This window comes from Pimephales promelas, chromosome 19 (assembly GCF_988280905.1).
Source record: "Pimephales promelas chromosome 19, fPimPro1.hap1.1, whole genome shotgun sequence".
NCBI lineage: Eukaryota > Metazoa > Chordata > Actinopteri > Cypriniformes > Leuciscidae > Pimephales > Pimephales promelas.
Window position 1 is genome coordinate 18,004,293 of NC_142787.1, and position 15,613 is coordinate 18,019,905.

General features: G+C 37.9%; 1 protein-coding gene across 16 annotated transcripts in view; it reads right to left on the reverse strand.

The window, feature by feature from the left end:
- Positions 1 to 15,613, reverse strand: part of LOC148970791 (uncharacterized) — a 264,684-nt gene that overhangs the window by 76,805 nt on the left and 172,266 nt on the right. For all 16 annotated transcript variants that reach the window (XR_016147675.1, XM_089123675.1, XM_089123678.1 and 13 more), the window contains one exon: positions 877 to 1,141. The gene's annotated coding sequence lies outside the window, so the exon portion shown is untranslated. The remainder of the gene's footprint in view (positions 1 to 876; positions 1,142 to 15,613) is intronic.

The window sequence follows — 15,613 nt, forward strand, 5'->3', positions numbered from 1 at the left end:
TCATTGTGTCTAGAGCCCGATCGATAAAGGATTCTGAAGGCCGATACCGATACAAATATTTGTTGGTTTTAAAATCCGATATATCGGCCGATATTTTATTTTATTTTTTCAGAAACGCGCAACAAAACATTCATATATTTCCCTAACATTAGTTATTTGCAGTTATGTATGAGTTTTAACTAAAGTAATGTAATGCATTTTAAAAATAAACTTGTTTCTTTTATTTTCGCCATCGAACAGAGGAACCAAAGCTCATTAATGTTAACGTTAGCCAACAGTGATGTTGTAGAGTGCCCTCTGGTGGACAAACTATACAACTCCAACACTCATGACATGGTTGAAGCGTGTTTCGTCCGTTTTTATTTTATTTTTGAAATATTCATTTATCGGCCATTATAACGATACCGATAGTTTGGAAAATGCCTAATATCGGCCTGCCGATAATATCGGCCTGCCGATATATCGGTCTGTCTCCAATTGTGTCTTTCCCTAAACAAATAAGAACAACCTGCAAGATATCCATTGGGTCATCTTTCACTGGTTTGTCTGGAGACAAGAGCGATTGGACCTGTTGAAATGGATTCAAGTTTAGCATGAAGGGGCGAAACCATGCAGTGGGACTGAATTAATGTGTCCTACTGTTGCATTTGCAAAAGCAATTTTTAATAGTCCTTTGCAATTCAAATGCCTTGGCTCTTGAATAGATGCATTGGACTGCAAAGAGACACCAAATGTGTTGTTTTTACTTATTTGTATTTTCCGCTGCAGCATTCATTTCCATTTCTCTTCTTGTTCTCTATTGTTGAGTTCATTAGTATGCTTGTAAGCATGCACAATCAAAATGGAGAGAGAAAGAAAAGACACAATGTGGAGGACCTTTGCGTCCACCCCTCGCCGCTTTGGAGGTGAAACAGGGTTCAAGGATGCTGGTGGGCGCAGCAGGTGAGGACAGGACCCCACCCATTCAAATCATTCACCACTCTTTTCAGCCATCCCTTGTCCATCTCCCTCTCTTTCCGTCTATCTTTTTCTCTCCTGCGTGTCTGCGTCCATCAGCGAAGCGTCCGCTGGGACCGACGTGTTTTGACAGATGCTCATTCTGTCTTGGCACGTCTCACAGAATGGTATGGCACTTGTCATCCTGATAAGAGAGAGAGAGAAAGAGAGAAAGAGAAAGAGAGAGAGAGAGAAAGAGGGGGGGGGGGGGCAAAGAAATATCTGATTTAGAAAACAAAAGCCTTTCCAACTAACCAAGGCCATATCTTTTTCTCCTTTTACCTCTCTGACATCCTCAGGGTTTATTAAATGCTAGCATAATGGGAGAGATAATGAAACCATGGTGCTAAAGAAACGGACAGTCGCACTTTGTGGTTCAGCACTCTTTGTAGTGATCATATGTGATCATATGTGCTCTTGCTTTCACTTTGCATTGAGAGGATACTACACAACCAAGGTGGCTGTAAATGGTCTCATAATTATGTGAAGATGTTGGGATTTAAAGGGACAGGTCATCCAAAAATTAAATTGCTGTCATCATTTACTCATTGTCATGTAATATGTTGTGAAATATTGTCAAACCAATATGATTTTTTTTAAAGAACATTCTGAAAACTTTTTTCAATAAAATCAAAACTGCGTGAGGACTGCTGTCAAGAAAAAAAACAAATACAAACTTGACGTGTGCATTACAAATGATATGACGTGTGCATTACACATAACTGTTCAAAAATTTGGGGTCAGATGTCATTAAAAAGTTGCATTTGTTGTTACATTGTTTGTTTTATTCATTGCAAACAGCTGAAAGTTAAAAAGAATTGCCAATAAACTTGATTTGCAAGGAATAATTTCGATTAGAACTGTATGCTTAAATCCCAAGTGGCTTTCATTGCATTTGCAGTAGACGATTTGTCTTTTTATGCATTCTTGTTAAACCCATGGCTTTCCCTGTTAGTGCTATGGGAACCTCATTTTTGACACCACAGAAGCTAGAAACCACTTGTGATTAATTTCGAACCAAAGCGTATCCAACAGATTTAGGTTTTCCACACAAAACTGGGTGAGTAAATGTTTACAGAATTATATATTTTTTGGGGGGTGAACAATGCCCTAGAAACAGTCGATACACTGTCTAACTTTCTGTCTTGTCTTTTTCTACACTATACTGTTATGCATACTGTATGTGTGTGTGAAACGCGTGGATATGTGACCTCCCCCCGGGTCAGAGTTGCCTGTGTTCTACCTGTTTGCATGCACACCCCCTCTTCTAGCCCGAGGCCTATTCACACTCATCAGGAGCATGTGACAGCCTGGCTATACCCGCCTCGGCCAATCAGAGTTCTTCACCCGAGGGGTAATACAGGATGTGACAATAGAGTGAGCTGCAGATCATGCAAGAAGTCTTCTGCATGCGGCCTGCTGACAGATCTACTATACTGATGTACCTTGGCAGAATTGGGCTCCATCTCACTGAACACTTCCACCAGAATTTGATGAGTAGGCCTCTTATGCATGCAGAAGGCAGAAAGAGCTCTCTGGGCAATCAACCGTGGATTTTTTTTTTTTTTTTAAGTGTTCTTTAGAATGTTTGTACCGGCTTGTAGTGGCTTTCTTTGCTGTCTTGCGAAAACAAATACTTGCGTTCCACTTCACCTCAGGTGAAATTACACTGTATGCAAGGCAGTGCTGTATTAAAATCACTCATACTTTCTTATTCTCTTTCTTCTCCCCCCAGTTTTCTTCAACGAATTCACCGCGAACCGCTAAGATGTGGTTTTGGAGACAATTTCAATCTTATGTGTGCATTGTGTGCCATGCATCGGATGAGAACTAAACTGACCTGAACAATGGCATCACTGTTTTCCACAGAGCTGCTTTATAGATGAATTGAACTCATTTCATATTTGATGATCGTGTTATAGTCCCCGTTTCAGTTGGTAAACATAGTGACGTTTTTTTTGTGGGCGGAGCTTAGGTGGAGGCAGAAAGATCCCTCTGGCCGCTTCACTAACGCTAGTTAGCAAGGATTGTTAGCTTGTTTTTTAGAAATGACTGGAGTAAATCCGATATTATCTTAATGTCTAAGGTCACTCAGTGTCCAGGACCGCGATTGTTATTTCCAAAAGTTATTTTTAACGGACGGAACCAGATTGGCCGACCTGTAGCCGCCTACACGCTCACTCAATGCATGGATGATCTGACAGGATTAACGTACGTTACCTAGGTTGAGTGGCCTGACTTCTACACCTACCTTAGAAACCGATCGTAAATAGAAACTGAGGGCATATAAATCTTTAGATGCCTATATGGTCCTGTACAAGACTTGGGTGTACGATCCGCAGTTCTGCCGAGCCAGCGCCGAGACCATGACAATGTAAAGAGTGACATTACAGTGCGATTTTAATTATGTGAATATTTTCTAGAAATAAAAGTTCCAGATACAGCATATTAATTTTTCATCAATTCTTGGACCAAACAACACAACAAGATGACATTTAATAATAGTAACAATTATTTAAGCTCCTTATTATGTAGCCGAATCTGTGCTGTTTTGTATTGGCCGCCTCCAGTTTTCACTTTGTTCGTAACTGTGACGTCGGCGCAAAAGGGGTCTATTGATTGGAACTGAATAAACACTGAACTGACTTCAGCTGAACAATGACACTGTTTTCTTTCTTAAAGCAGAAGTAAACTCTGTTTACCTCGTTGAATCATTATTTTTCTGTTTATCCCTGTATTAAATAAAGCACTATATAAATAAAGGTGACTTGACCCGACTATAAACAAATATAAGGAAGAAAAGACCAACCACAATTTAATATACAAATATTACAATAGCATCTCTGCCATTTAGATTGAAATTGCTGGATTTTAGTCTTATACATGAAATATATCATTATCAAGATAATTAAATGTTCAGCATTCAAGACAGACAGTGATGATGTCATACTGTATATTAAATAGAGAATAGTGTTTTCTTCCTTACATTTATTTATCTATCTACAATACCAATCAAAAGTTTGGGGTCAGTAAGATGTTTACTGTCTTTGATCTATCATATGCTCACTGAGGCTGCATTATTTGATCGAAAATATAGTAAACGTTGTACATAAACTCTATTTCAGCATCACTACTCCAGTCCTTAGTGTCACATTATCCTTCAGAAATCATTCTAATATGCTGATTTGGTGCTAAAAAAAACATTTCTCATTAACAAAGTCTTTACTGTTGCTTTTAATCAATAATGCATTCTTGATGATGTTAATTTCTTTTAAAAAATCACCCCAACCTTTGAAACAATTTTGCTGTTGACACACATACATTCACAAAATGATGTACATAGAATAACGTTTTATTTACAACTAACAAGGTCATCCAGTCAGCAATTGATATTGAGACTGTGAAGCAAAACCAACTCCAAAATGAGGCCTTGTGATAACTGAAAGTTAAAGGAACATGCGAAAGAAGGTAAAAACGATATGAGAGACTTTTTCATAGTGTCCAATAAAGTGCCATTGCCTGTTTAGTCAGGACCTTTGCCATTGTATGCACTCTATAACATCATACAACATGGACACCCCCACACACTTTCTCACGTGCAATAGTGTCTCATGGTCTTGGCTATGAATCAGGAAATCTGACTCACTCTGAATGGTCGACTTATTCACGTATAACGTCAGTCCAGGGGCAGAGAGGGCCCTTCATGCATCATCACACACACACACACACACACACACACACACACACGCACGCACACATTTGATACTTTTTTTGATTCCACATTACAGGTCAAATTTCACTAGGAATCCAATTTGAATAATCCAACAGATTAAGCACATTGTTTATGCAGTTCTAAGGGTACAGGAAGCATCGCCTTTTCCTAATAAACATGCTTCCTAGTTACAAAGATTGAACAGTATTTTGCCAACTGTTTGGATCATTTTAGAAATCCCCCCCAATGCATAGTCCATGGATCGCCAGCCTTTGTACATGACCCAGACTGCAAACACTAGCACAATAAGCTGCCATTTGTACCCAAGGTTCTCAATGGTCAATATCAATGACTGATATTTTAGAGTCTTAGAGCACTAAGAGCCCTCCATAAACAAGTCAAATGCACATGACACCTCAAATAGTGTAACTGTTTTGCCATTCTGGGAGATGTTAAAAATATCTGCTGCATTAGCAATTCCTAAAAAAAAAGATGTGCAGATGTGCTTTTAGACAGAAACTGAGGATTTTCTCACTGATGGTGGCATTGTTGTAGATAGTGTGTAATATGGTCCGCACAGGGCAGTTTTGCCAACTTTCCCTGGAGTTTGATGACAGATGGGTCCTCTACGACTGCATCAGAGACCTCTACAGGTTGGTAGTGAGAAGTCCACTCCAATTCAGTACCTGTCCTCCAACATAGATTGTTTAAGTCTGGCCAGTCTGATGACACACCAAATCCCTGCGCCTGTCCATCCAGCTTTCCAATGGTCTTTCTTTTAAAACCCAGGAAGCTATCTTCCCCTCCGCATGCGTGTAGCACCTTCGGTCTTTTAAAATCCAGCAATAAGGATGCACACACACACGGTTTTCAAGTTTTATGGGGACATTCCATAGATTTTTATAATGTACAAACTGTATATTCCATCCCCTACCCCTCAACGTAGTCCCCATAACGTAGGGTTTACCATGCAGGTCCGACCACACAGTGAGAAAGAGACAGCGAGAGAGAGAAAGCAGAGAGAGACAGAGGATGAAAAGACATATAGATGTAAAAAGACTAACTCTCAGGCTCAATGTTAAAAGTACATTTGCGGTGGCGGGACAAAAGGAAGTGCCGTCGAGATGGGAGGGATAAAAAGGTCAAGGTCAACCTCATCTCCACCTCATCCTCTAAAACCCATCTCACTTCAATCTCACCAATTTCAAGCCGCGGGTCCAACACTTCCATTCAAATTCCAAAACCAATCTCCAATAGAGGATTCCATCTCGGCAGGTCCGACCGCCCACAAACAGGGTTCTGCCTCACGTTGAGGCACATGTTAAAGGTGGCCTTGAGGAGACGGGGTGAATTTTCAGTTTGATGCCACACCTCTGCCAAACCGGTGTGCAAAAACGCACAGGAAAATGAAAGAAAATGCATCTGAAATGAGGAAGTGTGAAGGATGAATGAAGGTCTGAGTGGCAGAACAGTATTGTAAGTATGTAACCCGGCCTTCGAAAGAATTCAGACAATTCCATGCGCTTCAATTTATATTATTACTGTATGTGGAATAGTTTTGAAGTGTGGAGGTTGGGGACATGCTGATGTCATGAAATGGCTAATGAATATTAATTAGATTAAGGTCAAATATTATAGTTCAGCTTCTGTTAGAGTTCCGCAACACTTCAATTAAAGTAGCTGAAGTAGCAAACATTAAAAATCTATCATTTTTTTTTTTCCTTTCTTAGTAGGCCTATGAATTATAACCATTTAAAAGATTATAATACTTTATTGAATATATTAAATGATAAAATCTAAATTTGGTTGTCAATGTTTATAATTTTAACATCTGAAAATAATGTGGCAGACATTTTGTGGTGCTACATGTCAGAATTAAAACATGTCTATGTTAATTGTTTTGACAGAACTGAGATTAGTTTAGAAAAATGTTTCTAATTAGCAGAGAAAGAATGTATTATACATGCAAGCAAGCAAAAACAAACAAACAAAAAACTGAATGAATGAATTCATTAATCCATTCATTCTTTCATTCATTCACCCACTGGTATCTTGACTATAGATGACCAACACAGTCTCATGAAAGTGCGTATCTATACCACAAATGTCATTTCTCGTGGCATTTTTACGCCAAAAATGTTTTTTTTTTTTTTTTTTTTGCTTGCATATGCTACGCACTGAAAACCCCTTGGGTAGGTTTAGGGGGGAGGGGAGTGGGGAGTTTGTGCGTATTATACGCATAAAGTGCGTATCATATGCCCACGAAAAATACCATATGCACGCAAAAACTATACGAACTTTCATGAGATCGGGCTCAGATGACATGCTTTAAATCATGAATAGTTTGACAAGTAGTTTCCCTAACATTGCTCACATGCAGAGGACCCTTGCAGGAGGTCACACAAACCCTGAAAATGCAAAGATTGCTCACAAACTAAACATATAAAATGCATTTCATAAACATCGACACACATTCAAACACTGATATGAATATTTGATACTTGTATTCAGTACACTGTGCAGATGATGCATAGCATGCAAAAAATGGCAGCCTAACACAGACATCAAAACAATGGGACTGAATATTTTTCCATATTGAATCATGGCTGTATTCAGTCACTCACCATCCTGAGACAGATAAGATGGGCAGCATGGTGTACTTCTGAATATTTTTATTACCTTGTCTTTCACAGTAACATTTTGTGCCCTTTTTTGACCACTAATAAAACAATCCAGAGCTGCTATATACCTCATATCCAATCTCGCAAAACAGACTCCTGACTATTGGCAGAATATCTGGCACATCGCTTATAGCAGAACAGGACATTTTAATAACGGGACAGCAGTCTGTTTTGAAAACCCCTTTTGGTAACACTTTACAATAACTGCACGCTATTAATCATTAGTTAAGCATGAGAAATCAGTTAATTCATCATTTATAAAGCATTAATAAGCAGTTTATAAATACAGCTATAAATCATTTTTTCTTGATTTATAAGGATATCTATAATGGTTTAATAATTATTTTCATACTTTGTTAATGATCAATTAATAATTTCTAAATTAAGTGTAGCATTATTTACAAAACAGTTATTAAGGAGTTGTCAGTCATTCATAAGATCACTTAGAAAGTGTAAGTAAATGTAGTAAATACAGGTAGTAAAGCATTAGTAGTGGTCAGTTAACTATTTTGTGAGCTCATCTAAAGTGTGGACTATTCATGCTTTGTAAAGCATTTATAAAGGATTTTTAAAGGCGCATCAATCTTCTAAGTCAAATGTAACAAACAAAACACAGCGATACAGAACATAGAAATATTTAACAGCCTTTTAATCTCCTTTATAAAGACATAAATAGTCGTCCTCACTTGAGCTCATAAACATAGTTAACTGACCACTACTAAATGCTTTATAATATCCAAATTAACCCTGAATTACAGCATAAATACATGTTAATAAAACATTCATAAACACACTAATTACGTAGCCATCACTATATGTCTGAAAAATAAGATGTATGAAGGTACATTTAAATAGTTTATTAATCATTTACTTAGATTTCTAAGTAATTTTATGAACCACTGAAAACTCTTAAATATTTATAAAAAATGTAAATCTTCATTAAGAAATTATAAAATGACCATTAATAAAGGATGAAAATACAGTTATTAAACAAATTATATATATGCTTTTAAATCAAGAAGAAAGCATTAATATCTGTATTTATAAACTGCTTATTAATGTATGTATGCTTTATGGATGATGATGAATTAATTGTTTACTCATGCTTAACTAATGATTATTAGTGTGTAGTTATTATAAAGTGTTACCCAACTGGGTAAAAAATCTAATGTTTTTTATTTTATTTTATTTTTTTTACTTTTTAGTCAGCTGTGCATATGTGTTAAGCACTAAATATTTGACAGATTTAATTCTGAAAACAAAAAGGAATTTTGTACCTTCATTACCTGAACTTATGCTCAAGATTTCTTTTTTCCTTTTGGCAAACTCTAAAACACAAGCCTGGCCATTTGTGATTTTTGCAAAACTCTTTTATGAAGGCATGGTGCCATTTGCCTTGCAAACTTTGGCAAATCCATACTATTTTTATTTTTTTTTTTAAACGTACTTGCTGTAACAGCCAGCTAACTTTTAAATAGAACTAGAAAAAAACAACAACAACAACAACAATCCAATTTTATTATAAAGCTGTGTCCAATGTGTTTTGGTCAAAAAAAAAAAAAAGGCCAACAGGATCTTCATATATATAATTTAACAGCCCAGATTTTCAATGTGGTCTCAAACTTCTGAACTACACACAGTCATAAAAATTCACAACTTTTGACCTTCATGTGGTTTTGAGGCTGAGAAGGTTAAACAAACCTTTTTGCACCAGTAATACTGAAAGATTGACTTCATAAAAAATGAAAAAGGAAGTGTATCATATTCCAATAATTCAAAGAATGACTCTCATATGCACCCACAGATGTCAGAGCCCCAAATACCCCAAATATTCTAGAACTGTCCTGCTGAGCACTTTATATCAATCAAATGTTTACACACAAACTTTAAAAAAAAAAAAGAAAAAAAAAAGAAAAGAAAACAATCTTTACTTCTTTTCTGTGCAGCGGACAGAGTGACAGAGCAAGTCAGATAGATGGACAGACAGTGGTTGAAGGCAATCTGAAAGCACTTGAGGACAAAATGAGGCTCGGTGAGAGCTGCAATCATGGTCAGTACTGAGCGTCTTCTGCTGTCCCTGGTGTTGAAATGCACAGTGAGGGGAAAAAAAAAACCCTCTTCGCAACTGCAGAGTTCAGCATGTGCTATTTTCCTGGTGGTTACAGAATGATGTGAAGATAGGAACGAGCACACAGACTCATACACATAGTCATAGTCTACCTTCTGGAGGTGAGACCCCCTTTAATAGTGCTTAGAGGACTGTTAAAGGGGTATAGTTCACCCAAAAATTAGAAAATTCAAAATCATTATTTACTGAAAATATTAAAATTCAACATAGCTCGCCTTTGCAGGTCCATGATTCTTTTAAGTCAGATCTTTTAGTGTTTGCAAAACTGGTCTGAATGATTCATACATGAATCAAAGTTATTGACTAAAATGAGTTACAAAAAAAATGGCATACATTTTGGTCTGTTTATGATTTCTTAAGACGTTGAATACACTGTCAATGATACTTTTAATGGGGATTTTGTAAAAAGTGTCAACTGTTCACTAATTGCATGGAAAAAGATGTCTTCAAATGTTGTTCTTTTGTGCTCCAAGCATCACATGCTTTATGGAAGCAAGAAAATCTGACCTTTTGTACAAAGAGGTTCACATATTCAATGTCACAAATTAGCTTATTTGAATCATTTTACATAACATTTTCATGTTACATTTTTTTCTAAACTCTTATTAAGTCGACTACTTTCATGGTGATTTTGCATCCTTTTTTAAGCTTGAAAGCCTCAGTCCCCATTCATTGTAATTGCATGGATAAGAGCATGGAAAATGGTCTCCCTTTGTGCTGCTCGGAAGACAGAAAGTCATGCGACTTTTGAAACTCTGGACAGTTCCATTTCCTGTTTCTTTTCTGTTTGAAGAAAATGTCATATCGAATGTATCATCTAATGCATCTGCCTATGTGTTGTTAAATAAACTGTTGCTGTGCCAACACAGCATTGTTGCTTTTGATGAACTGTTGACACACATACTCAAACCTCATTCTCTACCCTCAGAGCTTCTGCAGCTCTGATAACGTGCCTCTCTCTCTCTCTTATCTCCTTCTTCTCTTTCTCTCTCCTTCACTAGCAGCGTGTGGGTGGCTGGTCTATGGCGCAGAGCTTAAAATAGACGTTCCCTCTTTGTAAATGAGGGCTGACAAACAGTAGTGGGTTCAAACAAAAACGCATATGATTTAAAGAGGAATATTTTAGGGAAGGAAAGTGAAAGCGTGTAGTCGCAGCGTGAATGGAAGCAACAAGACGTCCATGTTGACAGAATGATGCAGTATGGAAGAGATCAGAAGCCGCTCCGTTAAGGGAAGCTCCCAGTTGAATCGTCGTGCAAACAGAGGAGAGGAGGGCTTTACGTTAGACTGAACGCAATCACGAAAATGAAAATGAGTATGACTGTTGCTATTGTTGAAGTCATTACCTATAATGCTCTCATCAACATTATCAAGAGATTGCGTGCGCTCCCTAAGCCCCGTTGGAAGGGAGGAAGTGCACGTTATAATCCAGAATTCATTAAAAAAACCACTGTGCACTTTGTACATGTTCAATCACTATGAAAATTGAAAATTAATACTCTGAAGTGAGAAAGTTAACTAAGAACCTAAAGTTAAAAATGGGAAGTAATAAATAAATTAAATGTAATTAGTCTGAGCTGGGAGCACAATACTTTGAGTGTAATTTGTCAAGCGCTCCAAATTCGCAAATGAAGAGTTGCAAGTGTTGAGGCAGCGAATCAAGAACTTGGCACAAAGCTCAGTTTTCACTTCCTATAATTTTTTACAAAACTTGAAAGGCATTCATGTTGTGATTCTAGATGTTTGGTCCCCGGCGATCGTTCATGAATCCGCGCAGTCAGCGTTTTTCAGTCAGACTCGGTGTTATCATCTCCTGACACATCTCTGCACTGCTTAAGATAAGTGACATGACATCCCATCCAACGTTTCGTGGTGTAGGAGAGCATCGAGTGAGCGTACACTCCTTTGTGTGCATGTAGGTCATATTTCTCACCGGGTGACATCATCATGTCAGACTTCCCATACACTCTCGAACTCAAGTAGCCTAAGTAATAATAAGTACACTGGTTCCAACCTAAGCTGTATTTTACCATGTTAATGCTTATTTTCTCTCAGTCACTGCCACTCTGTCTTTAACATGCACTTAGATTTTGAAAAAAGAAAAGTGCTTAGTCATCGACCTCTCGTCCTCAAAACACAACGTATATATTCTCTCTCACGCTTGCTCATGCTCAGTGATGTAATGCACATATTTTGTTGAGGAGGGCATCAGAGGCAGTCCTGGACCATGTTTCACCATACATTAGATATTATGAAATGAAAGAAAGAAAAGAAAAGAAAATCATGATGATTGAGTGAGTGATTCACTTAAATGATGAATGAATTCAAAACTCTGATTGATCCTGGAATGAACAATCGACTCGCTGTGTGTGAATATGCAATGTATTCTCATGCTAGGGCGTCATTTAGTGACGCTTTTGACAATGCGTACATCCAACGCACATGGCACCCTTGGTTATGGGTAGGTTTAGGTCTGGGGTAGGGTTAGGGTTAGACCACTAGGAGGCGCCTTCTGGCCCATATATATCTGAGTCTCATGTTGACGCTAAAGGCCAATTTATACTTCTACGTCGAGAGTACGCCGCAGTGTACTTCTGCGTTCAGGTCTTGGTTGCTCTGCAGTACTGCTCCGAAACGCTAGTTGGCGGCGGAGGGTTTTAATGTTCCACTGTGTTTAGATTCCTCGCGGCTAGGTTACTACAAGCAATGGCGACCGAAAGAGAGCGGATCATGTTGGAGTTGGAGCTTATTGAGGTGGAAAAACAGTTAATTTTAGTGAAATTACCAAAACCAAAAGGCAGAAATGAGAGAAGACGTCGGAGGAGATGGTGCGTGCGAAAATGTGTGAGATGGTACGTGCGGAAATGAGTAGGAGGAAATGCGATGTTACCAAGCCGACCAATCACAGATCTTCCAGTCCGCGTCATCGCGATGTGTATATACATTTTTGAGGAGGTGCGCATGAGGCTACGCCGAAGGGTATGCTATGCCGTACCTACCGCGCACCCGACGCAGAAGTATAAATTGGCCTTAAAGGGAGCCATGTGCGTTGGATGTATACGCATTGTCAAAAGTGTCACTATATGATGCCCTAGGATGAGAACGGACTGGAATATACCTACTGAATGTGTGCTGAGTAATATTTCTAAATTCATAGTATTCATAAAGAAGTAGGTGAAAAGTACCCGTATGATATACTACTTCCGGTGAGATTCTGAAATGTGCAATCATCGGACATTTTACTATCCCATGAAGCTACAGGACAGGATTTGTGAATGGAAGTGAAGCAAAACCAAATGTCAATGACTGTGTTGTATGTAGTACATCTGAATTTCATTCATACTACACACATACTATAATATAGAACTTTCTTTTTAGCGATAGTAAAGTTTCAAACCAAATGTACTACCGTATGTGATTTCAGACGCAGCAATTCTTCATGAACGAGTCATTGAATCATTTCCTCAACTGATTCATTCTGTGTTGCTTGGAGATGGACTATACTTAATTCTGCTTTGTCTTCATGGTTTTGAAAATAGGCAAAATAACTCGCAATGTTATGTCTAAAATGCCAAGTGCTGTCAACTGTCCTACAAATTTTGATGCGCAAAATCTCGCTAATGTGACCTTAAGCTACTCATTGTCAACTTGTTAATCTAACTACAGCACTTTCACTCATATGAGATTGCTTAAAATATTGAATTCCAAAGCAAATGTTTATTTGATGCTTTTGTCTGCCACGCTATGTCTGAATCTTCCTCATTTTGTTATCATAGCAATATACAATTAATTGGTTTAATTCATCTCCATATGTTGTATTTCTTTGATTAATTGAGAATATAAACAACTATAAATACGAGTTTAAACAGTACAAACGGTATACACACACGGCTTTGATCTCCGACTCCATCAATAAAATCATTATGCCTGCATTTGGGAGAAAGAAAGACCATGATATACAAGTCTAAATTATTGCTAACTTCATCATTAAGAGCAGCGGCGTCTCCCCAGTGCAGCGTAAAGTGGCTCTTAATGGACATGTATTCTCGGCCCTCATAATGGGAGCTTGAAGCTTGGCTGGTCTGACTTAATTATGAATCAGTTTTTACTGTGTCATCAGCGATGCTCCCGTACTGGGCTCTGCTCCGCAACAATGCTGAACTGAACTGAAAAAGCCGTTACTCGGACCTGGGTGAGGGTTTTTTTTTTTCCTCGTTGTTTTTCACTGTCAGTGGTTTCTGTAAGGTGTCATCATGGTAGTGATGTGCAGTGTTCCCTTGTCTCTCGCAAAACTGCTGTGCTCGAGTGTTTTTCTTTTCCTCGCTTTGCCTTGTCCATTATTCTCTATTGCAAATGTTACCTAATACAAAACATTTTCATTTGAATTATATAATCCATGACTAATGCTCCTCTTTCATGTGGAATATTAATACAGCATTTGCATTTTTCACAAATAGTGTTTGGGATTTTAAAAATTTAAATGGAAATGCCAATGTTGCACTTTGGTGTGAGGCCTTGCATCACAGAATAGATTTTTTTTTTCTTCATATTTTATGCATGCCTTTAACAAATACCCCGAAACAAATAACTGAATGCATTTTCATGGGGGGATGAGGGGGGTCTCTTTGGGCCCTGCTTGAAATTAAAATGTTAAAGAGGGGAGGAATGTATCGCTGTGTGAGTTTCGCATTAAAATTCAACTGGTGAATTCACACGAGAGCTGGATATGAGATCGCAGTTCTGACGTATCGCACGCCTTCCCTTTGATCCGTGTGACTGGATTGGGTCATGAAAGTTCTTTATACATGACAAACAGAATGAAGTGAAGAGTGTGTACTCTAAATATATCTCTCACGAGCGGGATGATCTTTCTCATTCATTACTTGAACAAAAGAAGCTGGAAACATGTTCATTACATTTATTGACAGACATTTCAGTAGTGCTGACTGATTTTTTGACTTGAATCAATTTAAAGGAAGGTTTTGAGTTAAAATAAGTCTTTCAAAGAAAAAAAACTTTTTACAGCAATGAACTTATTGTATAATTGAAGTCTAAAGGGCTTCAAACCTGGAAAATGCTTTTGAAAATATAGCCAGAAAACTTAAACATTTCAGACAGGGGCGGCTCGCCCATAGAGGGCGCTGGGGCGCCGCCCTCCCTCCGACCTGTCTGTCTGTTTTTTTAATATATATTATAATTTATCATTTTTAAAAATAATCTGTGTTAATTATATGCTAATAATGGTTTTACTTTGAAAAGTGTTTTGAACTCACCAGAATTATATTTGCATTCACTTTCGTTACTTTTATCATGTTGGTGTAGTAGTATAGCCAATAGGCTGTCTTCTCAGGGCGCCAGTTCGCTCAGCCCCACAGTGCTGGAATTTAAGCCAATATTTCCCCGGTTGCTATGCAAAAAAGTTTATATTTCGCCAATCAGCGTCGTCAAATTTTATGGTTTGGGGGCGCTGAAAATATCGCCCACAGTATCAGATTAGGGGAGTGCACCGTGCACGCGCACGTGACGGGACATTTTTTTACCTCAGATGAGAGCAGAATGGCAGCGCCAGTGACGTCGAGTGGAAATAATGTAAAGTTAGTCGTGGTAATTGACCTGTCTGTCTCTGTCACTCACTCACTCACTCACACACACATAAACACTGTTTCACACACATTTGATATTAAAATAGTTATAGGAATATTAATAATACCTGTGTGTGTTTGCTTTGTTTTTGATGTTTTTAAGTTCTGAGCTAGATTACTGTGTTTCATACTAGCTAAAATCAACTTTCTTCTCATACTTGGGTGTTACCCTCAAGAATGTTGTCCCACCCTCTCTTTCAGAGCCTTTTCTCCCTCTCTTTCTCTAGTATCAACACATTGTTATCCATTATCCAATTGTCAATTTGTCAAAAATATGTAGTCTACAGCTGGGGATTGATTAAACTAGATTGTTGTATTACCTATTATTTTTTGTATTACCTATATTATAATTTATCAATATTATGCGTTTGCACTTTTTCTGTCAGCACACAGAGCATAATAAACATGCAACTTGTTCATTATCATTAACTGTTATTATTATTACTGTATTATT